At 37.4% G+C, this 25,799-nt stretch overlaps 1 long non-coding RNA gene across 1 annotated transcript in view; it reads right to left on the bottom strand.

The window, feature by feature from the left end:
• Positions 1-25,799, bottom strand: part of LOC131840157 (uncharacterized) — a 511,540-nt gene that overhangs the window by 168,159 nt on the left and 317,582 nt on the right. Inside the window, exon 2 of the long non-coding RNA XR_009357224.1 lies at positions 4,987-5,151. This is a non-coding gene — a long non-coding RNA (uncharacterized LOC131840157). The remainder of the gene's footprint in view (positions 1-4,986; positions 5,152-25,799) is intronic.

Genomic DNA, 25,799 nt, shown 5'->3' with positions numbered 1-25,799 from the left:
TTGCATCATTTTCCCAACTTTCTCCTATGGGGCAATAACAGTATCTCTTGTACATAATACACAGTAGTTAACATGGGTTATTGAGTTTGCTTCGTTTCTTGCTAAATAAAAGAGAAAAAATTTGCCCAAATTTTTAAAAAACTCACTTGCCACATAGGTAAACCAAGTATGTCAAACATCTATACAAAACTAAGAGAGCCTATCCCGTGTTTGCTCCCCCAGCCAGCCCCACCATTATTCTATTGTTATATGAAACACATTTGTTTTGAGGAATTTCTGACATCTTTTTAGCTTGTATTGTTCTTCTTCCATACCTGTGCCTAGTTAGTAGGCAGGAAATCTAATTCCCTGGGAAGCATATTATCTGAAACCTATGATCTGTATATGCCACAATGTTTAATTTTTTTTTCTAAGTTTCCCCTCATCCTCTTTGTCGATACCTATTTTTAAAAGTCATCATTGCCTTCCAGCTGTCCAAATTTTCTAATCATTTTTCTCTTAAAAACTGACTTAAAGCAGGAGGTCAATATCTCAGCCGTCATTAATTTTAGACCCTCCTCTTCTCATTTATTCACTGGTCTTTTTTCTCTTGAGGATCACTTTTTTCCTTGATACATTTATAAAAGACCTCCTTACTCCATTTAACCTCTTTTACTAGCAATATCTCATTTCCCACTTTTGTGCTTCTTATCTTTCTTTGCTAACTTTAAGTTGTTCTGTCTATTTTTATATAGTTCCTGCCTTCTCCACTCCCAGGGCAATTGTCCTGTTATACACAGATCTCGAGCAGCCATTGGGGATGACAAACTGTATTTTTACTAGAATTCTAGAGGCAGAGGGTACCTGTAGCTCTGTGCTCCATTCAGTTCTCTCACTGCTACAGAGCAACGGATGTTTGTTTTTGTTTTTGCACTTAGACTATACTGTCTTAGGCTACTTCACGCCTATTTACAATTATGAGTTTTAATAACCTCATTGAATCATATACATTAGATTTCCTCCCAATGTGTTACCCAACTAGGAATCATAGCTTGTGGTGTTGTTATCAATGATCACATTTCTAAATAGGCAGGGGAGAGAATGGAAATGATTAAGTCTAGAAGGGTGAGGTCATTTGCATACTGTTAAGTGATTTGCATGCTGGCACAGCCTGGAACTGGTTCAGAGGCTTCCCCACATTTCTCCCTTCATAACAAGGTGTAGCTTATTTTCCTCACTAAAAACCTGTCCTTTATTTTCCTCTCCCATGCCATTCTCTTCCACTAGAGAATAATGTACACAAACACAAGCAAGACATTGCCAGGTAGTCTCTGTCTTCTGAGCTAATGTTCTCCTTGGCATCATTCATCATTCCCTCTGATTTTTCAGGGCTGGTGACAATGGTGACTCCCCTAATATCTGAATGAAGTCCTTCATAAATATTTTGCTGAGTGATTGATATCTCATCTAGTTATTTTCCTCACACCTCTTCCCCTCCATATATAACAGATGGGATTCCATCATCAGAAGCAGATGTTGTAGAGACAGAATCAGGAGCCCAGAAGCCCTCATTCTAGCCCCAGCTCTCCCATTAACTACCTCTGCAGTCTCCACGAGTCACTTAACCTCTCTGGGCCACCATTTCCATGTCTGTAAATTGAAGTTGAAAATGTCTTCTTCAGAGGTTTAACAAGGTGATCAGAAAAGATGTATATAAATATATACCAAAGCTCTTGATACTGGGATTCCTGACTCCTCAGCTAAATCAGGTTAACTTTTCAAAATCAGATGGAATACAGATTAATTTCTGTTTCACCCATCCCCCTTATTAACATCTCATAATAATAAGCACAAATACTTCTAGGAAGATCTGTTACATTTTGAGAAATTACTAATGGTGAACTGTGAGATAATGAACAAAGGATAATTTTAACCCCTCCCACGTCCACCCCCATCCATGTATCATTTGCAATCACATTCGCCACCTTTATTTGTGTAACTTAGGAGGGACCCTGCAGGGAGAAGCAAGGCTCTTGTTTGATTTTTGACTGAGCCTCATTCATTGAAGTAAGGTGTCAGGGCTGCCTGTGGATCTGGAAAGCATTTTGGAAGTAAGAAGCAGACAAATGTAAATCTTTTAAACCCCTATGATAAGCAAACTCTCCTCAGTTCAACATATAAATATAAACATTAAATCAAATCAGATGTTTATACATTTTTTAAACCCATCATAAAACATTTTGTTTTGACAGCTTGGTAATGTAAAGTAAAAACACCGACAGCCAAAAGAATCAGCATCTTTGCCTGCCTACTACCTGAAAGTCTTTCCTGTATATAAATAGAAAAAAAGAGAGAGAGAGAGAGAGAGAAGTATGTTTATGTAAAGAGAAACACTGATTTACTAGAACTGATTGCTTCATAGTCTAATTACTTTTCAACTGGCTGTTCCAAATTAAGATGTCATTGATGGCTTTTGGTGATATATTTCATTTTAAGCAAATTTATTCTATAATAGAGTACATCATAATGGAAAGCAGAGTTCCTACTCTTCCCTCCTCTTTGTAGCCTGATATCTTGACAAGTAAATTAAATTTAGCAGTTAAAATGCTTCCATTAGTAATTTTATTAAGTTAATTAAAGAATCTCTCTTTCTGAATTTTAACTACCTTCCTTTCAGAACAATGTTGATTTCTTTTTTCTTTTTTTTAATTTCATGTGTTTAGGGACTGTGATATATTCTAGGACCAATCAACAAGTCTATCAAGATTACATTTCTGTGGGCAAGATCCTACCAAGAAAATCAAGTAAAAGGAAAAAAAAAAACAGCTCAGAAGTCTTTGAAAGAGATAGTCCGTTTCATATCACAGAAGAACTAGGGTTTTAATATCTTTTAAAAAGGGAAGAAGAGGAGTAGAGGAGAAAAAAAAAGTAAACCAAAAGCACACTTTTTGGGAAAGGCAAAACTCCTATGAGTGTCCCCATACATAGTGGGTAAATCATGAAAACTTCAAGCAGAGTGTAGTCTATAGACAGAAAGAGAAGAAGTACTGCTCTTTTCTTCTTACTCAGCAAGTGTGCAAGCAGTACTAAACAAGATCCTGAAGCTGGTAAAGCCCACCTTAAGTGAAATTTTGGGCGCTCTCAAGGATGTGGCATTTTAAATGGAGTCACAAACATTTCTAAGAGATTTAGGGCGAAAGAGTTGTCTCATTGACCATTAGCTGTTTTTTTGTGGTTGGTGTTCTTAAATGAGGAATTACAGAAATGATTTCCAGAACTGGAAAGGAGCATTTAGAAAATTTTATCTTATCCTCCCATGTTAAAGATGAGGAAACCAAAGACTAGGGATTAGTAACCCTGCCACCCTGAGAATAATAATAGGAACTCTAACAATAGTGACTGAAACTGATTGAACTCATCATTGTGAAGCTTTACTATATTCTCTCATTAAAAAGGCCAATGAGGGAGATTCTTCTAATGCCCTAACATTATAAACATGAGAAATAATGCTTAGTGAAGATTAAGTAACTTGTGCAAAATCTGTATGACTCCGAAGTCCTATGTTCATAATTAGTGCACACTGTTATGTAGAATGAATGACTAGAGTCCATTCATCTAGTTAGTAGTTCCACCAGGGCTAAAGCTCAGGACACCTGCTTCTCACATTTGCTCTTTACAAACTTGGCCATATTAAGAGAATGGGAAATCTGGTAGTTAAGCTGAGGTTTGGGCACTCAGAAGACGCTATCATTTATTCAAAGAGAAATCCCACTGCCAAAGTGCCCAGTGGAATATTTGCTTTATGAATGAAATGAAGGTTGCAGCCCTTTGTTCAGACCCAAAGTGACAATTTGTCTAAAATTAGGAGATACCACCCTTTACTCATTCATTGAGGAAACAGAGATCCAAGAATACAGCCCATAGCCATTTCTATCAACACCTCACGCCTTCTCTCTTTTTCTAATACCCTACCCCTCTAGAGCTCACATGCTCGTTGTTCAATCCCTATCATTCCTCTCAAAATTACTTCCACCACCTCCTCAAATCCTCATGTTACATCCTTGCTCAGTACAGCCCTTCGCATGTCCACCTCAGGCATCCACCCCAACTGTTGCCCCTTTTCTGTGGGGAACTGAATGCCTTTCATAGCTATGTCCCAAGCCCACCACTTTCCCCATGAGAATAGGGCACCATGGCTTTTTCCCCTTCTATCCTTGCCCCATTCTTCAGATTCTGTTTCAAAATAAAAGCCCAAGAAAGAAATCCACCAACTTATAGATGTTTCCTGGCAGGAGAGAATAGATGATGCCATTAAACTATTTAATAGGCCAGATGAGAGAAAAAATCAAGACCACATCACACACACACACACACATACACACACACACACACACAATCTGTCTATAAACCTATCTATAGCTATATGTTCCTTTACTTTTTCACAATGGAAAAAATTAAAATGGCAGATGGCAGGGGCCTTCCCTAGATGATTTTTGTATATTCTTGAGAGCCCACTACACCTTTTCTCCTTTCTTTTTTCCTTCCTTTCTTTTATTTTCTTTCTTTTTATTTTTTTTTTCTTTCTCCCAACATCAAGATAAACAAGGTTTAAGAGCTTTATTGCTCTTTGCCCCTAATTTGATCCCTTGTCATCCTGGAGATAAGTTTTCAAGATGGTGCTCCACAATTTCCGAAGCACAAGAAATTGGTAAACGTCTTTGGGAGTATTTTTTGTGGAGGACGGTCCCTTTACTAAGCATACTGCTCCTCTAAAATGATGTCCTTAGAAAGAGTCTAGCATTATACAATATTTCTATAATTAATAGCTAGATGGGCAGACTCAGAGAAAAAAGAAAATGGATCATCTGGTATGTTATTTTTAATTAGAAATGATCCTCCCTGCCCTGACCCTTAACTGAGAAAGAATGTTACCTTCAGCTTAGAAACATAATTTGTATATACCTGACCACATAACAAACATGTTTTTGTTAAAAATTTACCACTTACCTCCTTGATATCTTGCCATTCACATTCCATCTATTCTTTGGTGAGGACCTTTTTCAATTATTTTGAAGATCTTGTTTTTTATATGGCATTAAAGTCCAGTAGTGAAATCTGTTTTGTATTTGTAATCGGTTTTCAGCTCTGGAAGAAGCCCAAATTGGTAAGTCCCTGTGAGTGAAAAAGAAAAAAATACCAGAATTTAGTTATGCAACCTGAGCTTATAAAAGAGGAGGGAAGATAACTCGAAGGAGAAGGACTTGCAAAACCTCCTCTCCTTTAACTTCAGTCATTTTGGCCCAGCTTTTAACCTGGGGAGTGACCAATTAAATGTGCAAAACCAAAAAAGAGCCATTGGGATTGTGAAACTTGTGGCAAAATCCTCATTATTAGTCACATAAAAGGAAGAATGTGTGATTTTAAAATAAAATACCACAGAAAGATTTAACAAGTTTGCTGCAATAGGTATAGTTGGCCCCCGTTGTAAAAGATTTGATAAGCTTCTTCTTACTTGTCCTTCACCCTGGAGGCTTCTGAAGAGGCCTGAATATCTGGCTTAAAGTGAGTGATGCTACTTGAAATGAAAAGCAAGGAGATTGCAAATCACTCTTCTGCACAAGCTTGGAATAAGCTATGGCATGGCTGATGGACAGATTCAGGTATTTAAGTGAGTGTGATTTCTAAGCAACAATTTCTAAACCCTACATTGTCGTTGACCTCCATCACGCGATTGGACATGTTTACGAAGGCACATGCAGTGGAATGAAATGCACCGGGAAAAATGCTTAAGTCATTTTCCACCACCACAGCCATATTACTGCAAAATGAAGCCACATTATCCTGATCAGCAATAGACACCAGCTTCACACCCTTAATAGTCTGAGTCCATTCCAGCAGAGAACCTCTCTTCTTCAGGAGTCCCCTCTGTGGGTTTGGTTGGAGGAAGGTAATGTAACGTGTATGCTTACATAAGGCTAGGAAGGAAAAAAGGATATGAAGAAATGGGACAAGACTATACTTTTGTCTTTTCTATTTCTCCTCTCTTTCCTTCTTAAAGGCAAAGATATTATGAAGATAAAAACTGCCCCCCAAAACAATTTTTTTTCCTCTGTGCTTTGATTGGTCAAAAAGCAAAAGCAAAGTACCAAAAACAGCAGCCTTTTAAATCAAACACAATTAACTGTACCTTGAAATATATGGTCTACAATTGTATATTCAATTAAATAGCTAAAAGCAATTTGTAAAGGTTGAAAACCTCAATTGCACACTGAAGTTACATAGGTCTGTTCAGATTTCCTGCTTCTTCACAAAGGCCCAAGATAAGTTACTTCTTCAAACATTAAAAGCAGAAATTTTCATTGTCTAGTAGATACTCCTAAAAAGCTTTATTGTCAATTAAATCAAATATTTGCACTAGCCCTTTTCTTGAACCTTGTCAGAGAGAAAAACAAAACACCAATAAAAAACAAACTGTTCTTCTTGACCACCAGAGCATTGGCTGTCTCTGATACAGCCTCACTTTGTCTCTATTGCCCATTGGAATCATTTTTGTGGACTCCACTTCATCCATTTCTAAGTTATATTCTGTGATATAGTTCATACATGTAACAATTTTACCTAGGCTGATTGAGGCTGTTTCCATTTCAACCAGAGTGTTGATAACAGCCAGAGCACAGCGATCTACAATTATAGCCATTCGAATTGCTTGCAACCTAGTGGTGAAATTTTTCACATTCCACTTATACGTATCTATTAGACTGTAAGATACTCCAAGGCAGAGACCATCTTATTCATCTTTAAATCATTACAACATCTGCTATAATATTGGGTATATTGATCTCAAATGGTGAAATAACAGAATGAATGAGTGAATGAATGAATGAAAGAAGCAGGGAATTAATATTTAAATACAAGCAATGATTATTTGTGTTATAGTTGCACTATACTGAGAACTGTCTGGAAGAGTTTTCAGAGCGCGACAGAAAAAGCTTGGCTGACTATTCTTGGAGAACACGTTGACTGTTTGTTGGATGGAGACAGTTCACCAAGAAAGCAGATTTTGACCCTTCAAGAACTTGAATGTGATGATGAGTTTATGACAGTTCTAAAAGCCAACATACGGTCGGTGGCCAGATTGTGGTTCTGGACTGAGAGGCTTCCATTTGGAAGGCAGACAAGCATTTGAATTATGGGTCTAATGAAAGTGTCAATAGCAATCCTGTTACTGGAGGAGCTGTAAAACCCTGCTTAATGAACTAGGCAGGGACACAAAAACACAATGGTCTAAAATGTACTGTATGAGAAAATGATAATTAGCCCAGATTTCATGTACAAGATAAAATGCATAGGGATGATATTACCACTGAGCAATATTATAGCCCTTCAGGGGACTGTTTTGTTAACAGGGTTTGGCTCAGCCTTTTCAATCCTCCTTATATGAGTGGAGATGTACGACACACAATCATGAGCTGTGAGTTGGGGAAAGAATGTCAGATGGTAAAATTCCTATCATACTGCTGACAAACGTTAATGACAATAAAAAGGGTTCTGGCCTCATTAAGGGTTCATTGTTATTTAGGAGGCTTATGCGATATGGGACGATATGGCCTCCTGCACAAGAAAAATCAGGGTGAAAGAGAAAGTCATTCCCCAATCTTGAAGTTTACTTTTCTAGACCAGCAAACATCAACCCGGGAAGTAAGGCAAGATGAGGCCAGACCTATAGGGAACAAGTCGGCAATAAATAGCCTCTTATTTCACTGTTAAGAGTGAGAGAGCCACTGAAGCAGCCCTGAGTACAAAAGAGAACTCTGAACTTGGAACCAGGAGGCTGGGGCTGGGATTCTAGTCTTAGACTGTGTACTAACTCAGTTTGAACTGTCTCATCTCTTTAAAAAAAAAAAAAAAAAAAAGTGGAAGTGGCTTAGAGTGGCACTTCAAGAACTCTGAATGGCTTAACAAATTACCTAAGGATTCTGTATATATATATATATATATATATATATATTTAAATATATGTGTGTGTATATATATATATATATATATATATATATATATATATATATATTCTGATTTTGTTGGTCTGGAGTAGGTCTGAGATTTTGCATTCTTAACAAGCTCCCAAGTTCTGTTGAGGCTGCTAGCCTACAGACTATAATATGAGGAATAGGCGACTAGATAACTATTTCTCAAATTGCAAATTCTATGAGACTACTGAAGTCAGTGATAATCCACTGGCTATTTGTTACTGCACATGGAGAGATGGACCATTACTGAGGCTTTGGTATCATCAGTGCAGTCTTTTTGTGTTGTTTTTTGTTTATCCCCCTCATCTTTTAAGTCTAAATAAGCTGCTCTGACCTAGTTAAAAATTACATGAATATTCTATCTTTTAAAAAAATAAGCTGGTCAGGAATCTTTGGTAGTGGTTATTAATATTGTTAAGCTAGCCAACTATTGCTTTTGAATCAATTGTTTTATAACCAAATGGACTGCATGCGGAACTGTGAAAACAGAAAACTGCAAATTATGAGTTAAAATTCTGAATCCACACGTAATAAAATAAGAGCAAAGAGGTTCAAAAGATAACAAGTAAGGTATAGTGACTATTGATAAAAATAAGCACAGTAGCCATAGGATGATATGCATGGTATGGCTTATACCTTACACGAACAGCATCCTAGATGTTTAGCCTGTTGAAAGTGACCTAGAAAGCTATAATCCCCTGGGTTGTCTCCATACATACTTTCTTCCCTCCTTCCCCAAGCTTAATTTTTAAGAGAGCATATGTATATGGGGGAAGGAGGGAGGAGTACCATATGAATCCATGGCTTTAAAAAGTATTTCACTAATCTGAAGACAGGGATTTTGTATTTAACATTTTCTTGATTGCACTAAGAACAATATCAGGCACATATTAGGAGCTTAACTAATGTTTGTTAAAAGGAATGAACTGAAACCAATGAACATTTGATAAAGCTGTAAGACTGAAATTAGGTAGAAGTTCACAGGATCTTCAACAGTTTAAAGCTTCAAGAGTTCGGTGGGGGGCAGTAAGTTGGGGAAATGTATCTTTGGTTATAAAAGAAAAAAGAGTTCTTTCTCTTCCTCCTCTCAAAGAGGAAGATTTGTCCAGAGAAGAATCAATGAATTAATCCTTGAATAAGATTTAATGAGCTCATATTATGTGCTTTATGCTTCATAAAAGCTCCTTTTTTACCTCTTCCAACAACCCTGTGAAGTAATTATTATTATCATCCCCAAGCTGCACCAGGTGCCACAACTCATAAATGGCAGAACTAGGGGTTCATCCAAGTGCATCAGACTTAGCAGCCTACATTCGTCACTTAACTTGTAATAGAGTTGGGGTGGGGAGGAGGAAGAACGAGATATTTTTAAAACAAGGAAAAAAGAATACATTTCCTGAAGTGACAAATTATGGAGACTGTAAGCTGTTGTAAAGAAATCAAGAAAAGAGGAAACTCACTCTGGACTTGGGTCAAGGTTGGTTTCATGGAGAAGGGATGCCAATGGGCCCAGAGTTCATTCATTCACAACATATCTGTATGGCCCATGTAGTTGGATAGATAGTAGACAGATGAGGTGAAAAGATGAAGGGTCTTGGAAAACGATGCCAGTGATGAGCATTTGTTTTTGAGAATTAAAGGGTCAGAAAGACTTTGTAATGCAGGCCAGGAGAAAGCAACATATGGGAACTGTTTTTTGTTTTTGTTTTTCATTTTTAGCATATACTGAGCACCCAAAATACATACTGCCGACAGGGTTGGGGGAAAGGGAGAGTGTGTTGCTAAGATAACCTAAAGGCAAACTGTGAATAACCTAAAACCTCCAGTCAGACAAAAGCCTATTTGTAAATTACTCCACTTAATTTCCCAGGTCATGATTGCCTCTCTCTGCAAAGCGGTTTATGACATTCTCAATTAAGAGTTTGCTATAAAAATGAATGAATGAAGTATTTCAAAACTGCTATGAGATATTAAAGATGAGTCACTTTTAAAAAGTGGTTTTGTTTCCTGTGTTCTGGATAATGCATTTGAGAATGTAGTTTCCAGCCTCACCCATCACCCCATTGTGAAATCAAATTGAATGACTCTCTGCTCTTAGAATGATCGTTCATTCAAATGCATTCAATAAATAAAGCCCAAACACAATGAGGCACTTTTCACAGAGCATCCCAGAGAGCTAGGGCCTGGTCTCTCTCACTGTATGAAGCTGAGATTGAAGTAAATAAAGCATTTACCCACACTGACTACATAATACATAGTGACTTATTGTTTACTAAGCTCTTACATATACATTATCTCATTTGATCCTCACAACAACCCTATCATGAAGATGCTGTTGGTTCATCATCCCCATTGAACAGTATAGAATCTAGAGCTCAGAGTGGTCAGTGATTTCCTCAAAGTCACACAGCAATCCAAGAGGTAATTTAAATCTCATCCCCTCCTCCCACCTCCAAAAGAAAACTTGTCATAAGTAAAAAACAATATAATTAATAGAACCACTACAGAGACCAGGAAGAATATTTAAATCATTTGGATGTGCCTCCAGTGATTTTTGTAAATACTGAGGAACTCATTTTCTACCTTCTGCAATTCTGTGAATTTTACCCTGGACTAAAGGTCATCCAGATATGATCCTTGCTCAGAGTTATGGAAATGTATGCAGTCTAAAATAATATGGGCCAAATGCAGAGTAAAAATATCAGTGTAACTCCCAGTGTCATTTACTCTTGCTACCTCAAATCCTTTTTGAAATTAGGCAGACTATAAATCATATAAAATATAAAAATGTAAACCCTTGCCCTAAATTCAATTATCATATATCAGGGGGGTCATGAGTGCAGTAGGTTGGGGAGCTAGTAAAACAAAACTGAAATAGGTATGTATGGTGGGCAAGCCAGAGAATAATAGAAGGGCCTTTTTTTGGAAAAACTTTTCAATTTACATCTACAGAACATACTGAAACATTATCTAAAAGGCAATATAAAAGACAATTTTCCCCAAATCAACATATTTTCAGCCTCTAGCCCTACCGAGAGTAATCAGGAGGCAGCTGATTGACCCCTCTTAAGAGCCAATCTGCAGTCAGAGCTGTGCAGAGGAGCACCTTTAGAAGCCTTGTCCTCATGGAGGCAGGGGTTACCATACTGGAATTAGGGATAGCTTCATTTCATCACATTGCCTTGCAAACGCCATTTCTAAAGCAATCAAGGATAGCTCTCTCCTTCTTCATTTAGGCTCTCCTTTGCTTTTATCTTCATTTTGGTTATGGAATCATCTACATAGCACAGATAGGTCTAGAAGCTACAGATCTACCACAGTGGCTGGGCTCCCACATTCACCCACATCCACAGTTGAGAGAACTTCTTGGTTCTAAGGGCCTTTTTCCTCAAAATTTCTAATTCATTTCTTGCCAAAAGTTATGATGTTTCTATTAGCCTGTATCTAACTGTGAATAGCTACAGTGGTTCTGAAAAAACAAAGTTTCTTTATTGTAGAGGCTTCTGTTTTGTGAGTCATGGAATTGAGGGAACCATAATTGTATCAGTTTGTACAACTGTATCAACTGTACTATTTGAGGCATTACCTTCTTGCATGTGCTTCCAATAACTAGTCCATATTATCAAATCATCCAAAGACACAGAAGGGTCTTTATCCTTCTTCATCACAAACAAGAGATATAAGTCATGATTTCAAAGTTTATTCTTCAAAAGGTAAGTGACTTAGAATCAAGGTTCAATTACCTGGTGTTTTTAAAGTATCGGGAAATACAGTTCCATCAATATTTGTCCACACCTTTGAACCTGATTTAAAAAGCAAAAACAAAAATAATATTGTTCATGACCCAGGCTTTATATTTACTTTGCACTGAAAGCCGTGTTGAGATCTTTAAGCTATTTTAAGTGTTATGACCAGTGGCTTCAGGAATGAGGTTTTATTTAGATAACACAAGACCTTTGTTGTTGATTGAAATCTGGCTTGATGCCTCTATACATATAAATAATTAGAAAAAATACATTTAAATGAGAAGCAGATGCTGTTTCCAGATTTCTATTTTCACTGTACAAAATAAATAGAAGCTTTCATCTCTGCATTTACTCTTCAAATATGCTGCATACCACATGAATCATTATTTAAAACATAGGGCATTCCTTATACAAAGGTGAAGGAAATGGGGGTCTTCAGGAGTACTCGTTCCTTCAAAACACTTTCAGATCCAAGAAAACTAATCAGGATTATTCATTCTCCATTATTCCTTCCTATGCCACCATGCCTGGTACTAAGCCAGTAGATCCAAATAGAATGGGGGAAGGCTGGTGCTGAATGCAAGAATGGCAGGCCCTGCTGGTGATCTGTGGCTTGTAACTGGTAACAGATGACAAACATACTGCAAATGCTCAATGTTCATCTTATCAGATGCAAAACCAATTAAGAAGAAACTATATCCAGGCAAAGAAAAATAAAGAACAGGACGTCACAGGGTACCTTTGAGAATGGAGAGTAGTTTTCTTGAGCTTCTTTATCTGTTGCTATGTCAACACTCCAGCAGGTAGAGTATATTTTTGGTTTCTCTTCTCAGCTAGGAAGTTACACACTGATCCAATTTTAAATGCTCGAGATGTTTGGATGGAGGAGCTATGTAAACATAGGGCAAGGGCCTGCACAACATCAAAGCAAAGCATGTGTACATGGAACTCACAGATTCCAAACTGGTGGTCTTCTGAGCTGATAATTACAATAAGACAAGCCAAATTGGCTACTGAGCCCAGTGGGAACTTATAGGCAACGAAACTGTCATGTAATTTACTGAGATCACTTGTTTACTTGTTCCTTTTCACCATGCCTCATGCCCTATCATTCATTCTTTAAGACTATTTCTCTTGCTTACTATTTCCCTCCAGGTCTAGCAGTGTCTGATACATATAAGTTACCAATTAATCAATATTTGTGGATGGGCACTATGAACAGATATAATTTAAATGTTTATTCAATGCCCTGAAATACATAGCATAGTTTATGAGTTGCATGAATACACAAAATAAAAATGGTAGTTGCCACTTATGAATCACTTAACATGCAACAAGCATTGTGCTAAGAGCTTTACTTACATCACATTAATTTTAACACTCAAAGTGATCACAGAAAGGAAGTTCTATTCTCTCCATTTTAAAAAGAGAAACCAGAAGGTCAGACAGGTAAACTGACTTATCTCATGCAAAAGTGAGTGGCAAAACTTTGTAATCCATCTTATTCCATAGCCCATACTTCTTCCTCACTGCATTATGCCCACCACTGGGTTTCAAAGGTTTTGAAAGCTTGTTCTAATACAATGTGCTATAAATTTAGATTTAACACAGAAAGAAAAAGTAAAAAAGTTTTAGCAATTAATTAGCCCTTGGAATATCAGAATCAGGTTGTCCCGGCGTATGCAGTGAATAATCTGTTCTTAGAGGGTAACCAGTGATCCAAATGAATAGTATGATCCTTCAACACAGAGAAGGATCTGAAGGGTTCACCATGTGAATTGTGCTGCTGTGAAATAAGTCAAGGTGAAAAACTGATCCAGAACTTTTGATCTGAACAGACACTGAAGCAAATCTGTCCCATGTATGCACATACAGATCCAGAAGAAAATAATACAATGCTAGAAATGAAGAATATACATATTATCAATAAGGCAGCTGCTGTTGCTGCTACCATTATTAATGATAATGGTTATTATTTGTTATTATTATTATATTTAAGATACATTGGAGCTTGCTATATAGTCTACTCCCAGCTTTGTGATAAGTGTTTTACAAACATTTTTTCATTTAATCTTCAAACAACTCCCCAAGGTGAACATAATTAGTATCCCCATTTTCCACATGGAAAATTTGAAGTTAACAAGTAAATAATATGGCCATGGCCAAAGAGCTAGTAGTGGTGGAACCAGGCACAAAACCAGGTGTGTCTGGGCCCAAACAACGATCTTACCAAATACTACATTGTGTTTCAGTGATTCCTATACAATTATTATGACTGAGACCTTAGATTTATAATTTTGTAAAAGCTTTACATGTACCACATATTGGTTCTGCTCCCAACATGAGCTTGGGGATGGTTGAGTATGTACTATAGGGTGATCATGGAAAGATAAACAAGTATTAAAATTCAAAGGGTTACCCCCCAATGAGATGTGTTTTCTTTTCTCAAATTAGGAATATTGTGGTTATTTCTTTTTTTCAAAAGTATAGTACAGGGATGAAGATCTTGCTATGAAAACATGTACTAGTATTTGCCAATCCTATGGGCTCATCCTAGACAAATTCAGCATATAGACCATGTTCTCCATTCACTAACTGGTAGGGGTCATGCTTTAGAAAAATTCTGGTATATTTTCTAGATTTATCCCTCTATCAAGACTCTGGCTGAATGAAATGGAATGGGGGGGGGCAGCACTTTGAACCCTTAGCTACTGCATCTGGTTGAAACCTGAAAATACAAGGGATTTCCATTCATGGAAAATGAGATGAAGGATAAAGCTAAGTGACCTTTTGAGAACACTTTAAAATTATATTCTGTTTATTGAGTTCATGTCTTAGTCCAAGGTTCAGAATGATATTCATTTTATATGAATAGGTTTTCTTCTTAAATCATTGTGAAGAAAATTATTAGTATATGAAAGTACTGTATAAAAGGAAAAGATTCATTTGGATGTTTAGGGACTACATGTGCATTTAGGAACAAGGAGATACAATTCTCCCTTCGGATAGCTGTAAGAATTGAGGAAGTCATTTAAATTCTCTGAGCCTCAGTTTTCTTATCATAAAATGTAGGGCTGGATCTAGCTTGTCTCAAAATTACTATGGAATTAGAAATCTATGATTCTTTCAATCTACCTTAGATTGAGCACTTCCGTGTGCATTTACACTGCAAATGATCACATAAGAACTGCAGAGAGCCTCTCAATAAATTCCTAGGAAATAATTTGACAGTGTGACCAAATTATAAATAGCTCTCACACATATAAGAAGGTAACAAGATTTTTCAAGTTGGTGCAGCAGTGATGATTATCTCAGCCTTTTTAGGTTTTTCTCATTGTCCTGAAACATAGGTATCAAGGAAATGGGAAGTAGAAATTCTGCGTATTTACTCCTGATGCTGATAACATCTATATTTGACATTCTAGAATAACAACATCTCCAGCAGCAACTAAGATATGCATGTTTCAGAACTGAGAAACTTTTAAAATCCCCCTATAAGCAATGCAGCCACAGAAGACTCTTAATAATTGATTATAATTGATTTTAACCTTGTCCTAACCTGGGCAAAATGGCAAAGCCAATCATCTTTGTCCAGATGGGGTATGAGAAAAGAGCCCCCAGTCCACATCTTTAAAAGCTCCAGACATGAGCAGAAGATAAAATATTTAGTCTGCCAAAGCCGTGACCTCCCAATTCCAGCCAGTTTTGAACTTGAATTGATTTCCGACAAGGCATCTGGGAGATGATTACAACAAAATGCACTAAAGCTGGGCAGCCTTTATTTTAACATCCCAGCAGCTTAACCTGTTAATAACAGCAATTGTTTTATATACAATACCAATTGCTGTAACTGACGCAAGAAATGGATAACAGCAGCACAGTCTCCCAGGCAGTGCAACAACAACAACAAAAAAACACAGCCAGTCACAGGAGGTGCTGGCAGTATTTTTCAACGAAACCTCAGTTTTCAGGGACCCAGGTACCATCAGAGACCCATTTCTACAGTCTTAAAAAAAAAAAAAAAGATTCTTAGCTAAAGAAGGTTGCATGTTGAGAGAGAAAGCACTATAAGCTAGGCAATCTGGAATTACATCTGTGTCCCACTGATGAAAGCTGAGATATCCTGGACAAGTCACTTCATATCTATATGCCTAATTTGCTTTGTTTGAAACAGTGCTGCCCAATAAAGACATAATGTGAACCACAAATGTGAACCCATATGTAATTTTAAATTGTTTAGTAATCACATTAAAAAAAAAAGGTTTTAAAATGGAAAATTCATTTTAATATCTTTTAAAAAACATTTTTTCAAAAGATTTTATTTTGAGGGGGGCCCCTGGTTAGCTCAGCAGGTTAAGGCCTCTGCCTTCGGCTCAGGTCATGATCCCAAGGTCCTGGGATCAAGCCCTGCATCGGGCTCTCTTCTCAGCAGGAAGCCTGCTTCCTCCCTGCCTCTCTGCCTACTTTGATCTCTCTCTCTCTCTCTGCAAATAAATAAACAAAATATTAAAAAAAAAAAAAGATTTTATTTTTAAGCAATCTCTATACCCAGCATGGGGCTCAAACTTACAACTATGAGACCAAGAGTCACGCACTTCATCAACTGAGCCAGCCAGGCTCCCCTTTTAATACCTGATTAAATAGAATATATAAAATATAATTATTCAATGTGTAATCAATTTAAAATTTATTTACATAATATTTTAAATTTATTTTTGTACTAAGTCCTCAAAATCAAGTATATATTTTATACTTATGGTATATTTCAATTCAGATTAGTCACATTCCAATTATTCTGTAGTCACACATAGCGAGTGGCTACCATAACAGCACAAGTTTGAAAAATGAGCAGGTTGGACTAATCATCTCTAGGGTTTTCTCTATAACATTTCATGATGATTCTAAATGCTGCTTCTGCTACTCTTTATCTTAAATAAGCTACAGGTTGGAAGTGTAGATGTGGCCTGTGGGTGGATGAGAGTAGGATGTTAGAGTGACAGCCACTATGGCAATGAGTTTGAGCTTCGCCATCTGTAAGGTCTGTGCTGATGTGTGTACATGGCTTTAACTTTATCCCTGATTAGTTGTCTTAGTCCAGCTAGTCATAGTGGTATAGAGCCGGTGGACAGAGTGGGTGGTTGCCAATTTTCATGACATAGCCCAGCAGGTTCTGTTAAATGAAATGATAAACAGGATCCTAATCACTCATTGACCACTACTTATGTACCATTCATGTTGCATATACAAAATCATTTAATCATCTCACCATTCCTTGAAGTGGGAATTATTAACCTTATTTTGCATGTGGTGGACTGAGCCTCAAAGAGACTAATTAGTCTGCCCAATGTCAGACTCCTAGAAAGCATGGGGTGTGGATTTGAACCTAGATTTTCCAGACCTCGAGACTAGGCTCTTGACTGCCATGATATACTGCTTCATAAACAAATAAAAGTTTGGTCTTCTATCTCACTCCTATGAAGGTTCCCCAGTTTATGGAGATAAGAAGAAGCTTAGAAAGGTTAAATATTTTGCTTTCACTTTTTAGTAACTGAGAATGTCAGAAACAGTACCGAACAAGATTCTACTAAACATATACTCCTCTCTTCCAGTCACGCATACCTATAAAATGGGAGAAACAAGGGACGAAAGATGGAAGAAACAAAGGAAGGAAGAAGGAGGGGAGGGAAGGAAAGAGGGAAAAAGGAAAGATTCACCAAGCACTGTGATATTTCAGTAGAATCTCAAGGCTCTGGTCAGAGAATCAGGGCAACATTTTTCCTCTTTTACACATATCCATGATTCAAACTCAGACCACAATATACAAATTATGCCTTTTGGCAAATAAATACATCATATCTGGTGAAATGTGGAGGAAGCCTTCTTCACGTATTGAGAATGCCTATGCTCACAGACTCATGCTCAAATATAGACTCCTACAGTCACCCTGCCACCAAACTGTAATGTTAAGAGGCAAAAAATTAAATACCTCGATTTTCATATATTTTGAAGAATTCTATATAACATATTAATCATTTGACAGTACTTTCTATACTACAGAAATGGTTAGGCATGGGAAATAGGACTGTATGGAGGTATTTCTATTACATTATGTGCTATTTTTCTTTTCAGATTTCTGAGGATATATAGACAGGTCAAACTGGTAATTTGGGAGTAACAGTTTCTTGTGAAAACGTCATGCGCCTTCAGTGTTAACTTGATTTAAAACTACCTTCCCTATATAGACATTTGGAAAGGGCCCGGTGGCCAGTCTGCAGACAGCTCTCTGCAGCTGGGCCACTATAAGCCCATCATTTGTGAACTAATATAGAATCACAAAGTTTTAACCATTTCTGTTTATTGTGTTTTACTTCACGAGTTACTTATATCATGGCTACAAGGAGATGTTTCCTTAACTTGACCATTCACATGCTAATATTTTATGTACACAAGACGATAACAGTTCATATTTATTGCCTGCTTACTCTATACCAAGCCCCATTTTGAGTACTTTATGTGGATTAGTCCTTGTCAGAAGGTATCCTTTCAATGCCCAGTTTACAGAAGAGGAAAGTGAAGTACATAAAGCTTATAAACAGTGATAGATAATATGGTTTCCTTTTTTTTTTTTTTTTAATCCTGACCTTCTACTACATTTCTCATAGTCTCCTTAGCAACTTCCAACCAGCCATAACCTTGGCTTAATTTATGCCTTAGTTTGTCTATCATTCTCAATCCCACTCATAAATTTCTGTGTTTATTGGTGGTAGGAGAAGGTTTTATGTATTCTATTATCAGTTATTTGTTACTGCATAACAAACCACTTCAGAAAGTTGTGGTTTAAAATTAAAAACAATTTCATGTGCACTTTGTCACAATTTTAAAAATCAAAAAAGGAAATTTAAGTCAAAATAAAAAAGAAAAAAATTTTGCTTCCTTAGGATGACTCTGTGAGTCAGTAAGTTAGACTGAATTCTGTTAGACAGCTTTTCTGCTGGTCTTACCAGGGGTCATACACAGAAGTATAGTCATTTGGTAGCTCAAGGAGGTCTGTATGATCTAAGATAGCCTCAGTCACATGTCTAGGGGCTGGTGTCTGTCAGCTCAGCCATGTCTCAAGCAGGCTAGCCACAACTTCTTATTGCGGCAATTGTGTTCCAAGTCCCAGTCTTCAAGTAATTTTAAAGCCTCTGCTTGCATCACATTTGCCGCTATTCCCTGGGCCAAAACAAGTCTCATGGTCAAGCCCAGGATCCAAGTTGGAAAAAACTACACAAGGGTATGGGTCCATCACATAATAAACCCCTTACATACACTTCTCTTTCAAAATGGCCAAAACAACTCAAGCTTAAGCATAAGACTAAATCAGAGAAGGAAATCCACATGTCCTACTAAGCCACGAATATATCAGATTCTAAATTTGGCCTTAAGTTTGAGCCTCAGATGTAAATGAATACCAAGTCCCATATTTCCATAAAATATATTTCTTTTCATAACATATTTTGGAAAGATGGCCACCAGTTTTGTATTTAAATGAAACACAATATTTCATTTGAGGGCAAAACAACATTAAATATTTTTAACAAGACCCCACTGGATGAGGATAATGGCTAATGCTATATTTTTGCCATGGGAACTTTTGTTTTACTGAATCACTAAAATTACAATCACATGCACTCATCTTCTGTTGAAGTAATGAACAATGGTATGTCTGAGAGAGATATTCAAAGTGCATCATTTATCTTATCCTATTTTCAATTAGGCCGAATAAAGTATAAAGTTGGTTCCAAACTACATCACAGAAACAGGGTGAGTAAATTTATTATACCACTAGAGTGCTAATCTTAGCAGATGGTAGAAAAAATATTTTTAGCATGAAATATGCTAAAGCAATAAATCTGAACAAGGTGGATCTTATCAACTAATATCTCCCCAGTGTGAGGTAAAACTCCTGTGTGACAACTCAGCATTCTTATGAAGGCTGGTGGATATGGGTAGATATGGTTCTCAGTGGGAGAGGGGGGGAAAAGCAAATTGAGGAACAAATAAGACAACAAATGATACACCCAGAGCACTGCATTGAATTTAAAAGAGTGGGATGAAGTGACTGTGCAATGTTTTAACTGCTATTGGAATTTATTTCTGAAATTATGCCTACCCCAGAGTCTTGTCAGTTCTCCATTCAGAAGTCTCTATTAGGTTAGTTTTGGTGATCACACACAGGTAGACTTTCCTGTTAATCACCACTAGCCAAGGCAAGCACCCAATAAGAGAGCCCAGATATGGCTCTTAGAAACTGGGCTCTGGCTCAGTATACCTGAATGAGAATTCCCAGTTTCATGGATGTCTTTGATTCATGGTTCATCAGTATCCAGCTATGAAGCGTAAGCAGATGGAGTCAGTTGCTCCCCAGAATATGCAGCATGTCATACTCAAGAGTTCTATAAATATGTACAAAGTGGAAGAGTAAGAAGTAATAGGGTTAAAGCCATGATGTGTTTAAGAACTCTGTCTGAGAGGTAGCTGAGCTAGAAATTTTTTAGGGTGACCACAAACTATGTGTTTTACAGCCACCTTATATCTGATTAATGTTAATGTCCCAAAGAAAAGCTATTTTAGAGTACATCAGAGTGGTGATGTGTCTGGGGTCAGAAAACAATGAATTCATGTTTAAATATGCTGTTAATTTTCCATGTGACCTTGAACTTGTTACATGATTTTTATTTTTTCTGGGCTTTAAATTAATTATCTACAAAATAAGGGACATGAACTCTGGTGTCACTACATAAAGAATGAGTATGAGGAAGAAGGAATGAGTCAGAATCATTAGAACAAGTTCCACTTTAGGTGAGCAACAATAAGCAGGACCCAGTGACTCTGGAATCTAGCTATTTCTTTTAATTAATCCTGGCAATATGTCAAATAATTTGAATTATGCCTTGCTCATTCACTTGAATTGAAAACAAAGCTAAAATCATTAAGATGTTGAAGATGTTTAGTATGGGCAAATTACGGGATATCATCTTAAGTCCATGGTCTATATTTTTCACAGTAATAGAGGTAGATGTTAGAAATTAAGAATGGAAAGAGTTCAGGAGAATAAACTTTTCTGGTTGGTGATAGTGTGAGGTTGAGGGTAGGAAGGGGAGTGAGTACACAACTACATAGGCTTTTTCTCCAGTGTTACTCCTTTTCAGACTCTCTCACTTAAATCTTTACTGCCTCAGAGTCAGCACAACATTTATAGACATTAATAAACCTCTTGTGGGAATGTGGAATGAGGGCGGACATGAAACATTATGTTGCTGTCCATGGTTCTGATTATCCTACTGCTGGTTTTGGCTGTTTTCCCCAACAATGGGAAAGCACTGGTGACCCTTCTCCAGTTTATCCAAAATGGAATAAGAATTTCTGTATCAATTGTGGAAGAGACTAGATCAAAAGATGTGAATAAAGGAGAAGATAGAAACAGACAGAAGGAGAGATGCAGGCTCTAAGAGATTATAAGGGAGAAACAAAAATATGTTGATGTTATTTTCAAATAACCACAGGTATCATAAATAGAACCAAAAATTACCATTGTCAAAATTTGGACTACTGAAAGAGGCAGCATTTGTGCTTAAAGCTACATAATCATGGAAAATCTTGATATAAACAAATACATTTAGGGGAAGGGTGAAGAACATCAATCTGGTTCACTAAAACTCATTTGTTGTATTACACCAAAGAGCTTACAGCTTTCTTTGACTTAGTATTTTCCCCTCTTGATAACATTTAGCAATTTTACATTGTTGCAGAACAAATAGAATGGTTACTTATTTTGTATTTCATGCAGCTAATTCCATGTATGTTTGGCATTATACCATGTTCTTCAAAGTATTCCTTGGAGATGTAAGGGGTAGGGATTCCCTATATCCCTTCAGCTGTATTCATTTGTCTAAATCAGGGAACTCTCTTGTGAAAGAGTGCTATTTATACACTGATATCTGTTCTCCCATTTTTCTATAATAGAATATTAAGCCAGGATCCCACAGAATTAAGATTAAATTTCACAGTCACTCAGCAATAACAAGTGGCCAACTGATGAAGTACCAGTCATTAGACTAAAAGTGGTAATGTCTCTTTGCCATCTTAAAGAGTCCGTCTTGAGAGAACTTCTCTCCTTTGTTCTCTTCTACATCCATCCTCCACCTTGCTGCCTGCATTGCCAATGCCCCAGGAGACCAAGGGGCTGAGGATTCTAGTCTAGGGGTGGCAGAGTGGGGAACTGAAAGACCCAGGAGGAACAAAGCTTCTATTCAGCCTTGGACTTCATTCCTCCCTGAGCATCATGTCAGAGAGAAATAAGCAAGTGTTTTTTCCCCTAAACCACTGTCATTTTTTTTTTTTTCTGTTACCAGCAGCTAAACCTAGTCCTAATTAATACACTATTCATCAACATTGGTGAATGTAAAGCAAATACTGACTCATGTACTCAAATCAAAAAAAGGAATCTAGGGGTGTATGGATGGCTCAGTGGGTTAAGCCTCTGTCTTCAGCTCAGGTCATGATCTCAGGGTCCTGGGATCAAGTCCCACATCAGGCTCTCTGCTCGGCAGGAAGCCTGCTTCCCCCCACCCCCTCTGCCTGCCTCTCTGCCTACTTGTGGTCTCTCTCTCTCTGTGTCAAATAAATCAATGAAATCTTAAAAAAATAAAGAAATCTAAAGAAAAATAACAAACCAAAGAGCCAAAGAGTTCCATGAGGACCTTTATTTTTTTATTTTTATTTTTGTTAAATATTTTATTTATTTATTTGACAGAGAGATCACAAGTAGGCAGGGAGGCAGGCAGAGAGAGAGAGGAGGAAGCGGGGTCTCTGCCAAGCAGAGAGCCCAATGTGGGACTCCATCCCAGGACCCTGAGATCATGACCTGAGCAGAAGGCAGAGGCTTAACCCACTGAGCGACCCAGGCTCCCATGAAGCAGGAATCCCTAAATATCTCCACTGATGCATTGAAACTAGAGTTCCTTTTCATCAAAATAAATAAATTAAATAGCCTTTCTAAAATAATGTATTTATAACATGATATTTTTTAAGAAACAATTTTTTTTTCTCCAAGCACTCTCTTTACTCTCACCTCTTACCCAGGAGAAATACTGTGAGCTTCACAATAAACCTTTTAAGTGGATGATAACAAGAAACTTGAAGCCACCATCCACTGAAAATGAGTTAGCCATCTTAGATTTCTAGGCTCCCCCAAGAGATCAGGACTCTCTTTTTCTGGTGATATAGGTGTGCACTTTAAAATGATTTTTGCACAAAACTTAAGTATTTTCATGCAGCATTAGGAGTGGCCAGAATCCCATTAACTCTGCCTCTTATGGAAATTGCTGTGACCCTTATTTCCAGCATTTGGACCAACTGTCAATTGTCTTTGAATGCGGAAAAATGGTGGTGGTCTCTTTGTATGCAGGCAGCCTGCATTTCAAAATGGACAACCAGTTGAGAATACTTTACAGAAAGAACCAGAATTCCTCTCCAAAGCCCCCTCCCTTCCCTCTTCTTATTGCCTGGGAAATGCCAGGAAAGTTTAAAATTAATGGCGACCAATTGAAAAAGAAAAGGAAATCAAAGCAACATTTATTCCCTGAGATTCAGCCCTATTTCTTTCACCTTTACATAAGAGCACAACAGTTTCTGTCAGGTCCTGTTTTTGTGGAGGGAATGGGGTAAAGAAAAGCTCATATGCAAGATAGAAAACATGTTTTTAAGCACCAGCAGAAATGTTCATGGCTTTAAATGTGATAGGAATACAATACAAAGCAGGGCCATAAACTTTTCTTGGATTCTGTTAATGTTACGGACTTTAAAACCTGCGTTCTTTAGAATTAAAATCAACACAAAAGACATAAGTGGCAGTATCTTATGCACCAACAACAAAGGATTTGTAATTCTCCATTATGAGACCATAAATACTTCAATTCCCTCTATCTGGACACAAAACTAGTATTAGTAGCCAAAGGGACTATAGTCACTAGAAGAGGCAGACATAAGAGGATCAAGGTGCTTAGTGAATCCACTAAGACTCAGAAGACTAGCCTAATTAGGCTAAGGTATTTATGCTTCAGTCCCCATAAAGCCACTTAATTGATCTATAACTATTGCTCTCCACAATTGGTTATATTTAGCTGAGATTTGATATTGGCTACAATGGGAACTGAGTGAGCATGTGTGGATGATTCAGGGCAAAGAGATTCCCATTTTTAGAAAGATAGGGCACAGCACATGCCCTGCTTATTATAGTAACTTTGACATCTTCATTCACAAAGGAATCAGAGACAACTTGTTAGTCAGATGACTTTGCTATCTGAGCGGTTTGAGTCCAACCCAACCATAAAAGAAGAGATGAGAATTCTTCCATTGGCAACATTCTCTTCTTCCAAAAGAGATTATTTTTCTTGATGGGTTAGAAACAGCAAAGTGATGGGAAGGAAGAAGGAAAAAGACTCTACCCATGTGGCACAGGGTAAATGCATGCAGTAGAGCTCAAGATCGATATTTTGCTTTTTCAGGATGTCTCTCCACCCCTATCATGTCTCCCTTCTCCCTCTTGACAATGTTGGATATTAATGTTACTTTGGATCTCCACAGAGGAACAAAGTGAAACACAAATTTACTAAGAAATCTGAGAAATGCTGTGTCAATTCCCTTTCCTCCCGTTTTTTCCCCCTCACTACAGGAGGCTGAAAACTTGGCTGAAAAATATGTGCAGTGACCAGGATTCTGTCACTTCCACTACCAGTGTCTTTAAGGAGTCAGATAATCCTTGTCCCTTACCCAATCTGCATATAGGGAAATGTTAACATTCTCATAATTAAAGTTCCACTTTCAATCCCCAGGCAATGTTACACTATATCATCCATTTAACTTTATTGTGATTGATCTATGTCAACTTTAACTATACTCACAAGGAAGTCAATAAATAAAGATCAATAGTTTTTTATTTCTTCAGCTTTTTTATTAGAAAGAATAGATGGGTTAAATAGCACCAGCAACAGCAGTGGCAAAGAGCCTCCCTCAGTGCTTTCCTTGGTAAAAACTATATTAAAACAAATCAGATTTAAATTCACAAATGGGTTTGCATCATCATCTGGTCTGTCATTAAGTTGCCTTCAGCAGTTTTAAATGCAAATATTGAAACAAACAGGGCTTGAATGTATCTCTTCTCTTTGAGATGAATTCTCTTCACAATATGCCTAGTCAACCTCTTATTCTTTAAAATTCCTAGCTTTTGCAGTTCTGGTTTAATATATTAATGACGTGTCAAGACTGAATGGTACTCTATGGATGAAGAAGGCTCACGTTCACATGGACAAATGAGTAATTCCTTATTCTATTTAAGGAATGGACCGTGCTTTGTGTGAATCCAAAGGTGTTATGGGCAAGCATCTGGGGATGACCCGGTTGTGTCTCCACCCCCAGCCCCACCCAGAGGTAATAGGGTCCCAGAGGCCTCTACCTTGTCAGGGTTAACACTTTAGTTGCCAGATCCTGAGAAAGTCTGGAAGGATTAGGTTGAGAAGGGAAGGGGCTGGTGGAGAGGAAAGAGGTTCTAAGAGAAGGGTTAAAGCTGCCATGGTGGTGGCAAGAGGGCATTTATAGAATAGGGAGTAGAAACAATCTAATATCCAAAAGAAAAGGGTTTCAATATTTTGACAACTAGAATGACTATACATGTATAGGTCAGCTGCTGAATGTCAACTAACTCTACATAGAACCGAGAATAATATTCACACACCCATATACATACACAACAGTCTGGAAGTGTGATCATCACCAATTTGCCTTACATGAGAAAATATGGCTTACAAAATCTGTGATACCTGTAACAAATAATGGGAGGTCAAAAGCTTTTGGCCAATGTCCTACCAGTCAATTCCATTTTAGATAGTGTTCCCACATAGAAAATAACTATTTCTCCTATTACCCATGTGTTAACTCATTCCAATTTCAAAATAAAAGCATAGAAATAAATTTGGGAAAGCCTATATCTGTATTCCTGGTTCCA

Source organism: Mustela lutreola, chromosome 9 (genome assembly GCF_030435805.1).
Source record: "Mustela lutreola isolate mMusLut2 chromosome 9, mMusLut2.pri, whole genome shotgun sequence".
NCBI lineage: Eukaryota > Metazoa > Chordata > Mammalia > Carnivora > Mustelidae > Mustela > Mustela lutreola.
Note: the sequence above shows the minus strand (reverse complement) of the source record. Positions and strands in the feature narration are given on the sequence as shown.